The 13333-nt window shown below is 37.9% G+C and overlaps 1 protein-coding gene and 1 pseudogene across 1 annotated transcript in view; one reads left to right on the forward strand and one right to left on the reverse strand.

Moving 5' to 3' along the window:
* The window catches only part of LOC114049459 (ryanodine receptor 2), an 811539-nt gene that overhangs the window by 41420 nt on the left and 756786 nt on the right, over positions 1 to 13333 (forward strand). The window lies entirely within an intron of this gene.
* On the reverse strand, positions 613 to 1572 carry LOC114049748 (annotated as a pseudogene).

Here is a 13333-nt window from a genome sequence, read left to right on the forward strand (position 1 = left end):
AAGTCACTTAATCTTTCTTGGCTTCATCTGTAAAATTATGAAGTTAGACTAGACCTTTAAGGTACCTTTCATCTCTAAATCTATGCATTTATGAAATATAGATCTATTTATAATTTTATTAGATCATGGTATAGCATTTAAAAAATATATTTGTAAAGCTAGAACAAAATCCTTTCTTTCCTGGGTTTCCACGGTAACAACAAAGGCTATTCAATTCCCAAATGGCAAATCAAACTAAAGTTCAAGGTCCCCACAGCTGGTCCTTTCACCATAGGATTAAATGAAATCCTGGTCCCATGCAGAGGCACCCTTCAGTTTCATGCCTGCTCCCCTGGCTAACTCTTGCCCTTTCAGTTCTTCAGGGCAGTGAAAGGATTCTCAAGCAAGCCCAGTGAAGGGATTCTTGTGCTAGTTCTTTTTAACCATTTTGCCAGCCTCCACTTTAACTGCTTCCTGCCCCACTCTTCTGTGAAATGGTCCTCCTTAGAGTATTCTAATGGAGATCATTTTACATGGCACAAAGTGATTGTTGGACATTATGATGCTGACTTTGGGATGAGTCTGGTTATATGCTAGCTCTCTTACAGATGTTCTTTCTTTCTTTTTTTTTTTTAAGAAACCAATGTTTATTTTCCATCAGCATTTTTCCAACACTATTAAAGCACGTGGGGTAAAACTTAAGACCACTCTGTGGTAGTTCTTACCCACTCGGTGGCCTGAGCAGTAGGAGCTGCAGACCAGTCCTCAGTAGCCGGCTGAGCACTCCAATCTTTGGTAGGAAACTGCTGAATGGGCACAAATGGCACCTGGACTCCCTCAGACCGATCAGCCACCTCTGGTTGAGTAGCAGTGAATTCTGGGGCAGGTGCAGTCCATTCACCCCGAAACTCCTCCTTTGTCACTGCCTTCTCAGCTGTGGCCTGCTCTTCCTTTTCAATCTCCTCTGGATCCCTGTAGAAGTAAAGATCGGGCATGACCTCCCATGGGTGTTCACGGGAGTTGGTGCCACGCATATGCAGAACTTCACGGTCCAGCATCCACCACATCAGACCCACTGAGTGAGCTCCCTTGTTGTGACATGGAATGGCAATGTCCACATAGCGAAGTGGGAAGTCTGTGTTGTACAATGCAATGGTTGGAATGTTAACATACGATGCTTCAGTAAGAGGCTGGTGATCTGCCCGAGGATCAGTGACCACCAAGAAGCGAGGCTCCCTGAAAGCTGCCTGGATCTGGTTAGTGAAGGTGCCCGGTGTGAAACGTACAGTAATAGGTGTGGTGCCAGTGGCAGCAGCAAATTTCAGAACAGCTCGCTGGCCAGTGTTCCTGGATGAGATGCACTAACATCAGCTGGATTTTCAATGGCAACAATGGCACGAGCTGCCAGCAGAAGCTTTTCCCAAGTTTTCTTCAAATTGATGATGTAGATGCCGTCACTCTTTCTTTTGTAGATATACTGTTCCATCTGGAAGTCCAAATTGGTGCCACCCAAATGGGTCCCTGCAGAAAGGAATTTGAGGACATCCTCCTCCTTCATCTGCAAGACATCTAGGGCTCCAGACATTGTGAAAGTTTCCCTTTAAGTTAGGGCAGAAACCGAGAACAACACTGTATGGAACCTACTACGGGGCAGCGCTGAAAGCTAGATGTTCTTTCTAAACAAGTAGCCTCCACTATCTCCACATCCTTGCCACTTACCAACATAAGCTTTCTGCTCTAACCAAGCAAACCTGGTTGCTGTCTCCTGACTTACACATTCCTACCTCTATATTTTTGTATATACTATTGCACTTATCTGAAATGCCCTCTAATCTATGTCTCTCCGTTTCTTCAAAATTTGATTAAAAACATTCTTTTTCCAGGAAGGTTTCATTGATTAACTTGACAGTAGTAAACGCATCTTCCTATGTCCTTCTCCAAATTCTGGGTGGATGAATGATTTTGTTTCTCTGTGACCAGAGTGACTGAAATATAATTGAATCATTAGTGTGCTAATGTTCTATGAAGTTTGTTTGACAATTCTGGAGAAAGGAAATCATAATTTCCTGGGATTTGAAGTGGGAAGTCTCTGCTAGTGATACTGGGTAACACAGTTGGAAAGAAGCTGAGATGTTTAGGAGAATGGTAGATTTGGAATTAGACAGGGATAAGTTAAATAGTGCCAGTTGTGGCATTGTAAAGACAATAAGTTGAAGGAAAAAGGACTTTAGTCTTTGGGTCAGTTTAGGAGTAGTTGAATGGATTATAATCAGACAGAAGGAACTGTATGTCTTTTTCTTTTATATTGTCTTACAGGTAGTATACAGCACACTGTAGGTGCCCAATAATTGTTGACAGACAAAATGGTTTCAATTTAATTTTTTTATCACAGTCATTATTGGATTCATTCCCTAGCATTTCAAATTGGTCACCCACCACCTTCCTTTCATTCTTTGTTTTCAGAATCAATTCATGGTTGTAAGCACCATCCAGACAAGTTGTAGGAGTAAGTGGTTACTTAAATGATGTGATTTTGAAGGGCTCCTTGGCAGAGGCATCACGCATCCCCTGATAGTTTCTCCATTAGCCTACCACAGCATGGCCCTCTCATCCTGCTTTGCCTGAAATTCGCACTAGACAGTCCCTTCTCTCAAGGAGCTCACAGTTTAATGGGAGAGACAACATATTCAAACAACTATGTACAAACAAGATATATATGAGATAAATTGGGGGTAATCTCAGATTCAGTAATCTCTAAGGTTAAAGAGAACTGGGAAAGACTTCTGGAAGAAGGTGGGACTTTACCTGGGACTTGAAAGAAGCCAGGGAAGCCAGGCGGTGGAGATGAGAGAGAGTATTCCAGGCAAGAGGAACAGCTACCCAATGTCACACAGCAGTCCTGACTTGTCCTCAGTTCTACTTATCTGCCCAGCCCTCTTTCTGTTTACTCCAGCATTTTGGCCCAGCATTGGCATTTTTAAACTTCAGGCTTGCCCTTGGTGTGATTTTTTCCAACCCTCTTTATCTGATCAAGGTTTAGTGCCTCTGATCTGTCCTTGCTGCTTCTTCCATTTCTAAGCCATAAACAGCACTTTACTGGTAACTGCATCATGGTTGGAATCAATTAGCCAATCAATTAATCATTAAGAATTTATTAAGTGCCTCATATGTACCAGGCTCTGTACCATGTACTGGTAATACAAAAATAAAAAAATTAAACAGATGGTGACTCCAAGGACCTTATTCTCAACCAGAATCATATCAATCAACTTTTTTTTATGTAGAACTCCAAATTGCTTTCTAGAATGACTGTACTATTCATAGGTCCACAAACAGTATATCAATGTGCCTATTTTCTCACCTCTCCAACAGTTATTATTTTTCTTTTTTGCCAATCTGATGTATCTAAAACAAATCAAAGATTTGCTTTAATTTGAATTTCTCTGGTTAGTAATGATTCAGAGCAATTTTTCATTTAGCTGTAATATTTGAATTTCTTCTCTTGAGAACTACTCATTCATTATCCTTAGACCATTTATCAACTGGGGAATGGCTTTTATTCTTATAAATTTGAATCAGTTCCTTATATATCTTAGAAATGAGACCTTTATAAAAGAAACCTATAGCAAAGATTTTTTTCCTAATTAATTATTTCCCTTTTAATCATAGATATATTAGATTTCTTTGTGCAAAAACTTGTGAATTTTATGCAGTCAAAATCATTCATTTTGTTTTGTAATCTTTTCTATCCCTTGTGTGATCATGAAATTTTCTCCTGTCCATGTGTCTGATAGATAATTTTTCCCATATTTTTTAATTTGTTTGTGATATGACCTTTTAAAGCTAGGTCATGTACTCATTTGGAATTTTTCATGATATGAGGGGCGAGTTGTTATTCTTCCATGCTGCTGTCCAATTTTTCCAGCAGTTTTTATCAAATAGTTAATCCTTATCCCAGTAACTGAGATCTTTATGTTGCTGAATGTCACACTACTAGATATGCCTGATCTTTTCCATTGATTGATATCGCCATTTTTTAAACCAGTACCACATTGTGTTGAGAATTACTGCTTTATGGTATTGTTTGAGATCCAACATGTTAGATGCCCTTCATTCCCATTTTAAAATATTCTTTCATTTGATATTTTCAGCCTTTTTTTTTTACTCCATGTGAATTTCATTATGCTTTTTTTTTAAAGTCCTGTAATGTAATCCTTTGGTAGATTGATTGTTATGGCATTGAACAAGTACATTGATTTATGTAGGGTTGTAATTTTTACTCTCTTAACTCATACTACCCATGATCAATTGATATTTTTTCAATTATTTACTAAACAGGGAATGCTTTTTGACCTAGCCATACCACAAGTAGGTCTATGCCCAAAAGAGATCAAAGAAATGGGAAAAAGTCACACACACACACACACACACACACACACACACACACACATACAAAAATATGTATAGCACCTGTTTTTGTGGTGGCAAAAAAGCTAAAAAAACAAAAAAAAAGCCCTGGAAAGTAAAGGAATGCTTATCAACTGAGGAATGACTGAATTGTGGCATAAAACTGTGATAAAATACTAGTGTGATGTAAGAAATGACAGAATAGATGATTTCAAAGAGACATGGAAAAACATATGAAATGATATAGAGAGAAGTAAGCAGAACCCAGAAGAACAATTTATATAGTTACAACAAAACTATAAAGGCAAACAGTTTTAAAAGCTGTAAGAACTATGATCAATGCAATGATCATCCATGATTCTAGAAGACTGATGGTAAAAACATACTATCCACCTCCTGACAGAGAAATGATAAATTTAGAGTGCAAACAAGACATACATCTTTGTGTATGGCTGATAATAGAATTTGTCTTGTTTGACTACATATTTGTTACAAGGAATTTATTTTTGTTTCTTTTTTTTCCTCTAATGGGATAGAAATGGAGAGAGATAGAAAATAAATTTCTGTTGATAAAAAAATTTGAAAAAATAGAGACGTGTAATGTTTTAGACAATTTCAGATGAAGTCACTATTGTTAATTTTACTTAATGTTTTACTTTATTACAAGAGAGCTCTTACAGGGTAGGGGTAATATGGAGATACTTGTAATGTAAAACCAAAACACATCAACAAACTTAAATAGCAAAATAAAAACAAAGAAAGAATCATAATCATCAGATTTAGAGTTGGAAGGCCCTTTTGTTATTATTATTCAGTCATGCTCTTTGTGACCCCATGAAATGTACTGTCCATGGGGTTTTCTTGGCAAAGATACTAGAGTGGTTTGCCATTTCCTTCTCCATGTCATTAAGGCAAACAGAGGTTAAGTGACTTGCCCAGGGTCACACAACAGTATCTAAGGTCGGATTTGAAATTAGGTATTACTGACTCCAGGCCCAGTGCTATCCAGTGAGCTCCTAGCTGCCTCCTAAGGCCTTCTTGAGCTCCTCTAATTCAACCTACTCATTTTACATATGCGGAAAATGAGACCCAAAGTAATTAAGTAATTTACAGAAGGTATCATAGGTGCTAAGGAGTAGAAGTAATAGGACAAATACAAACCATAAATTTCATCATTTGGCCTAAGGAGAAAATCCTAGCCTAAACCATGAAACAGAATTGTGTGACCCAGAACTAGACTTTTAATTCTTCAAGAATTCAGCTTTTATTTAAACTCATATATAACAGAGTGGCCTCATATCTGAATCATGTGGGACTGGGCACTATTCCAACATGCAAATATCTAGATGGGTTGAAGAGCTCTTTCTCCCATGTGTTTACACAGAATAAATCCTCTTGGTATGGGAGCTGGCATGGTGAGACCTCTCTCCCCCAGTTTAACATATAAAAAAGAGGGCCCACTATATAAGGAATTTTGCATAGCAAATAGTCAGGAAACACAGAGATTTGAATCCACCAAACAGCGGATGTTAAGGCCTATATGCTAGGTATCTGTAAGGGGTACAAAAAGTAGAAGACATGGCCACTTGTCATAAAGACTTGAAATTTAGTGGGGGAGAAACAAAATCAATACAAAGGAGACAAGTAAGAGAATCAAATATCATATGAAGTGCTAATTACGTGTTACAGATAATTTTGAAAGGAGATCATTGTTGGCTGGAGTCATGAAGGAAATTCAACTTCAGGTTGGTCTTGATGCTTGAGTAAGATCTTTACAGGTGGAATAGAGGGAGAAGGGCATTCTAGGGAGGTCGTACCCAAAGTTTCTGTGACACTGCTTTCTCTTGTTTGTCCTCCTACTTATCTGATCACTCCTCAGTTTCTTTTATAATCATCTGTTTCCTGCTTCCTATGTGTGGGCAAACTGTAGGGTTTTGTCCTAGTCTTTTCCTTCTCTCTGTATAATCTCTATTTTGGTGATCTCATTATGTAGTGGATAGAGACCTGGGCTTGGAATCAGGAAGACTTGAGTTCAAATTCTGTCTCAGATATTTACTAGTTGTGAAACCCTGGGCAAATCACTTAACTACTCTCAGATTCATCTATTTTACAGTGTAGTTGTGAGTAACAAATGAAATAAAATATAAAGTACTTTGCAAATCTAAAAGAATTATATAAATGCCATTTATTTATTATTGTTATTATTATTATCTCCATCCAGTTGCTATATATATGTATATGTGTATACATATACATATGTATGTATGTATGTATGTATGTATGTATCTCCTGCTCTCATGTGTCTCTGAAGTTACAGTAGCTTATCACCAGTTGCCTTCTGGACATATGCATTCGGAGGTCCAGAATACATATCAAATGATATATATCCAAAACAGAACTCATTACCTTTCCCTATAAACTCAGGCTTCCTCCTAACTTTACCATTTCTGTTGTAGGCATAATCAAATGCCAATAGTTAGCCAGATTTGCAATCTAAGTCATCCTCACCTCTTTACTTACACTCACCTCCCACATCCAATCAGTTACCAATTCTACCTCCTTAACATCTCTCATATTCATCACTTTCTCTCCATTTATGACATCACCCTAGTTCAGTCCTTCCATACCATTCACCTGGAATGTTGTAATTGCCTCCTAATTGATCTGCTGGCATCCAGTTTTCTCCTCTAATCCAACCTCCACAGACCTGCCAAATTGATATTCCTAAAGTACAAATCATGCCACTCCCCAACTCAAAAAATTTCTATGATCCTATTACTTCTTTTCAGTTGTTTTTCCATCACGTCTGACTCATCGTGATCCCATTTGGGGTTTTCTTGGCAAAGCTACTGGAATGGTTTGCATTTCCTTCTCCAGCTCATTTTACAGATGAGGAAAACTGAGGTGACTTGCACAAGGTCACACAGCTAATAAATGTCTGAGGCTGGATTTGAACTCATGAAAATGAGTCTTCTTGATCCCAAGCCCAGTGCGCTATCCACCATACCATCTAGCTGCCCCCTGTTACCTCAAGGATAAAATAAATTTAAACCTCTTCACAATCTTGCTCCAACCTCCCTTTCTAGGCTGATTCTACATTACTGTTACTCATGTACTTTATGTTCTTGCACAACTGTCCTACTCACTGTTCCCTGTTCACAACACTGTCCCTCCTACCTCTCTGCCTTTATACTGGCTATCCTCAATGTCCAGAATTTTCTTCCTCTTTACTTGCACCATTTAGAATCAGTCTTAACTAAATCAAGTCTCAGCTCAGGTTACTTCTGTCTGATTCTCTTTCATTGAACTGTGTTCTCTTCTTTCCTACTCCCTAACTAATTGACTTAGTATTTACTATTTTTTGTGGGAGTATGTTGTTTTCCTCAAACACCTTAAGGGTAGGAACTGTTTCGTATTTATTGTTATATCTCCAGTACCTAGCACAATGCCTAGCTCATAGCAGGAATTTAGAAAATACTTGTTGAATTGAATTGAACAACCATGGAACCTAGAAACAAGGCCATAGTCCAGTATTTCTCTTCCTTATCCTGAGGACTGACTACACAAAGAACTTTTGGTAAGGCTTTTGTGAATAATGACAGTAATGGCAACAGGATTCCAGAATCTCTATATTTTGATTAACCTTCAGGATCTACTGGGCTTTATTGAGAAGCATAGGGAAAATCTAATTTTATGATTCTTTCTCTTCTAGCACATGGGATGTGTTTCATAATATTAAGCAATGCCTTGCTATAGATACTTTCCACTTGGGAACAAGATTGCCCTTTTGTTATGTGATTTTCATTCTGGGAAATGTGTCTTGAATATGTTCTGTTTTTTTAAAATTTATATTATTTGATACAGCTTTTTTTTTTTTGCAACTCTTGTCTTTATACCTGTGCCATGTCCTTATTCTTTCTCCTTTACCATTTTCTGTAACTTCTTTTTCTCCTTTTGAAATTGCAAACTTTTCCTTCCTAATATTTTGCCCTAGTTTTCCTAAGAGAATGGACTCACGCAGCATTGTGTTGATGCTAACAAGACTTGCAACTTTAATTACATGGGTCTAGAGTTGTTTTCATTTTCGTTTTCCTGAGCAGCTTTTCATTTTGCCAAGGAAATAGGAGATGCTATCTCTTGCTTATCTTCCCATGTAACAATATTGAGAACAGTGCAACTTTGTGTGCAGACTTTCCACAGCTCACAATTCAGTTCAGAGAGAGAAGTCTGAAGAAATTCATTGCCAAAACATGGGCCATTCAACATTTGACCTATTGAACAAAAGGCTGTGAGAATATCTACTGAACTATAAGGGTAGAAGTGTTGGAAACAACTTGTTTCCTTTGGATTAGTCACTAGGGGGTGACATGAATCCATAACCCATGTTGCAGTGGAGCTAGTGGAACAATCCTTTTCTTGTATATCTTACATGTAGAGTTAAACTCCAATGAAAAGCTTTTTACTGGTCCATCCCAAATAAATTTGTGACCATAACCCATTTCGATGTCCATGACATGCATTCACAAAACGCTACCATATTTGTTGTGGACAATCTTCTTAACATTAGAGTAAGCATGATTATGTATGTATGTGAGTTTTCTTTATCAACTCCTAGTTTGTTGTCATGACTACTGGTTAACATTTCAGATGTTTACCTATGTTCACTTAACCCTCTTTGCCTCAGCTTCCTCATCTGTAAGATGAGTGGGAAAAGGAAATAGCATACTACCACAGTATCTTTGCCAAGAAAACCCTACAGTAAGATATGACTGAAAAATGGCTAAACAACAACAACAACAATCTATGTTCCCTAGGTGGATGAATAAACACAAAATTGAAGCTATTAGAGTTGACAAACTGTCCTTTTTCAATAGTAGTTAACTCCTGGAAAGCTAATATAGACTTTTAAAGACCTGGGGTAATAAGAAGAAGAACCTGAAATGAGGAATCCAAAAGAATGTGTGTTATATTTGGTTCTCATTCTTCTGTATTGATTTTGTTAAGAAAGTGAAGCCCACATGCCCGAAGTGATTTCCTTATATTGAGCAGCTACAGAAATCTATTCGAGTGTTTAAACCAGACTAAAAAAGGGTGAATTATACTTTCTAAGCCTAGCCTTTGGATCTCTGCTTCAACTTCCAAGCTTCTCACTTTAATATCTATTTTCATCCATAGGGACACTTAAACCCTGCTTTCTGGCACAGGAAGGTTGAAAAGGATGAGCTGAATGACAAATCCTATCTTCTAGTACCTATCCAAAGCAGCGCTTTTCATTTTACTTGCCAGAAGGATTTGAGCTTGAGTGAATGATTTCATTGTACCACTTGTTCTAGAATTTGCTGCCTTAAAAAAAAACCAACTGTAAAAGCCATGCACATTTACCACCAGTGATGATAATTATTAGTAATGAGAGAAACCCTTAGTATTACGTGGGCTAGTGCCCTGGAGAGTGAGAACCATGGCACTGAATTTTGTGTTCTCTTTTAAGGGCAATACCAGAGAAGCTAGTACCTTTCTATTGATGCCCCTCCTGAAATTTCATTTCTGCTTGCACATATTGACTTAAACCAAAATTCTGTTTTTATTATTCATGATGTCTTGTTAAGGGGAATTGAAATCCCTGTGTTCATCAAAAAGATTTTCTTCCTTTAGAATGTGGGCAGGATGGGGAAAAAATGTTTTTTTTAGAGACTGTACATCAAAATCAAGATTGTGATGCTGTCTTACCCTTATTTTCTCTTTTCTCAAGGTAATTGTGACATGAAATTATTCATTTGAAATGCCATAAAGCAGAGGGACTTTGGAAGAGAGAGTCATACCTTTGTTGTTTCCATTATCAAAAGATTTGCAAATGATTAGAGAGTCAGGGCTTTAATTCAATCTGGGCAGAAAAAACCTCCCATTTTAAATAGCGAATACAGTACTTAACATTTTCTCGCTTTCCAAGTTACATAAGCAGCACCTTTACCACCAAATTTGGATAAGTGCCAGACTGCTAGCGAACTGAGAAGAAAATAAAGAATCTCTGCATATGAAAGACCTTAACATCCATAGCAAGTCCCTCTTCAGCTTGTGCTCTATGTTGAATCTCCCTGACGGTGGCAAAAGCTTGTTTTGAGCATAATAGACAATATAAACCTTTATGGCGGAGTAGAAAAAACCACTGGCTTTAGAATTAGAAGAAGCATGGGTTCAGGTTATCAGTCTGGCCACGTATTAGCAACATGAGCTTGGGTAAGTCACAACATCTCTGATCCTTAGTTTCTTTATCTCTGCAAAGGGGATAATAAGACTTTTAAGAGCTCCCTCAGAACTGTTCTGAGAAAAATACTTTGTAAACCTTTCAGAGCTATCTAGAAATGTGAGTTATTATTAACTAGATTTAAAATATTCCAGAACATAAAGTAGAAGGGAAAATATAATAAGTAAATGCTGCTATCTCCGCCTTTAATTAGTGAGTCAGAAAATGATGTTAATGAGGACAAAAATCACAGTTTTGGTGGTAGGAAGGGGCAATTCACTTCAGTCTGAACCAGGAATATAGATTGTAAGTTACATTCTGCCAGCTGTCTCACCAATGTGTCATTGTCATGAGGGTTAAAGTACAGATGGAGCAAAACGAATTGCAGATTCAAAAAAACTCATGCCCCCTTCTGGAAATAACAACAACAACAACAACAGCAGCAGCAGCCCCATCAGTTTATGGCTCATGTCCTGGGCTGATTATGGGTTAATGGCATCATTTTTAGTTTTGAAGGACAATATCTACTATACATATACAAATTAGACTTTGACTTAGGAAGTTCCTTTAGTCAACATATTAATCACTTCTAAGCCTCTTCCGAACTGCTTCATTTGCTCAGACAGAACCTTCTTCTCAATTGTGATTGAGCTTGAGGAAGTTTTGGGACACTAGGCTAAGGAGAGGGCTTCTGGCAGCCAGAGGAGCATGAGGGCATTTGTTGTCTGGGGGTGGCAGTGGGAGGTGTTGAAAAGACAGACTTTACCTCATTAGCAGTTTTTGTCAGGGCCAACAAAATGCCTTTTCCACTGAAAATGGTCTGAGTGCCCATTGGTAAATAAATGTGAAGTAGATTACCACTGCCCTTAAGGAAAAAGGAAGGGGAGAAGGAAAATAGAATAAACATTTATATAGCACCTACTATGTACCTTTACTAGATAATATAGGCCAGAATTCTACTTCCTTTGGAGATAGTTGGCCATTTGCCATTGATTTGTTAGGGATATCTTGTGCTTTTAGATTATGAGTAAAACACAGATAATGACCCTGGGATTTCCACTAAGTTTTCTGGAATCCTGGGAATTTGCTCAACAGCGCTTCACTTTTCTTTTTGGTGCCCATAGCCATTTTCTATAAACAGCATCACAGTTTCATAGATAGAAGGGATTGCAGTAGCTATTTAATCAATGCATATCATTTAAAGAATCCGTTCTACAACATATCCAGTCTCTGCTCAAAGCCGTCCAGTGAATGGGAAGTCATTCTGTCTCAAGATATTCCATTCTACTTGTGCATAGCACTGATTTTTGGGAAGTCCTTCCTTATATCAAGTCCTTCTCATATTGCCTGGGTATCCAAGACCCTAATTGTGGGGATTTCTTTGGGCCCACTCTTCTACACTAATGCCCCATGTTCTGAGTCTTCCCCTCCAAAATCTTTTTGCTTCATATCTCTTTTTCCCAAGGCATATCTAGGTAACAATTAATTTGACAAACTAATTCCTATTCTAGTGTTAATGAGGGAAAATGACTTAATGTGTTACTTTTCCCAGGAGCCTTCTGGTGGCTTACTTCCTTAGTTCAAAGGATTGATTCTACTGCTAAGAATTTTTAGTACCATGACAGGCACATTTTGGGGATAGAAGGTGTTTGGCGTCCTTAAAATGGTATCATTTAGGTGACTGCCTGTTTTGCCAGTGAATAGCCAGTCTCTACATTTGTTAAGCCTGTTTCTGCTATAAAATTTCCCATTCTTTCAAGTACTGTTGGGGGTAGTAGAGGAGGAGAAAGGCTATGAGATACTCCTACACTGTTGGCACTGAATGGAATCAAGTAAAACTGGGGTTGTCCCAAGGTAGACCACATGATGGGGCACCTAGGTGGCTGTGATAGAGCTTTGGTCCTGGAGTCAGGAAGATCTGAGTTCAAATCTGCTCTCATATACTTACTAGCTATATGACCTTTGGCAAGTCACTTGACTCTGTTTGCCTCAGTTTTCTCATCTGTAAAAATGAGCTGGAGAAGGAAGTGGCAAACTACTCCTGTATCTTTGCTAAGAAAACCTCAAACAGGTTTACAGTCAGACATGAATAAAAAACAACTAAACAACAAGGAGACCATATGATGTTGCCTTTTGTAGTCTTCTATTTAAAAACATCTTTGGGAATGCAGTGCAGGCTCTTAACCTGGGGTGCATGAACTTTTTTTTTTTACATTTTTAAAAAAAAACTATATTTCAATGTAGTTTTCTTTGTAATCTGTGTATTTTATTTTATGCATTTAAACCCTTTAGTTTGAGGAGAAGTCCATATGTTTCCCCAGAATGTCAAAGAGGTCAATGATACAAAAAAGGTTAAGAGCCTCTCCTGGCTTAGAGCTTTCCCTTTCAAGATACCTGAGCAAAGTTAAGCTTTCCTTGCAGTTTGAAGTTTGGAACTCTGAGGTTATATAAGCTATCTATCAGAACAATCTCAGGCAGTTCACTTTTTGTATCTGCAATTGCTGCACTGCGAACACATTAACATTGGCACACAGGCCAAGGGGAGCTGAGATTTATTTGTAAATTTTTTGCCTTGGACTTCCAGTGTATAATACTTTTTTTGGTGGGGTAACAGGAAAAAACGCTCCATTTTAATATTTAACAGAAAGAAATTTTGGACAGAAAAGAGACCCCTTACCTTTTTAATGCAAAATGAATAGAACTGTA

Source organism: Vombatus ursinus, unplaced genomic scaffold, assembly GCF_900497805.2.
Source record: "Vombatus ursinus unplaced genomic scaffold, bare-nosed wombat genome assembly UNPS02014798.1, whole genome shotgun sequence".
NCBI lineage: Eukaryota > Metazoa > Chordata > Mammalia > Diprotodontia > Vombatidae > Vombatus > Vombatus ursinus.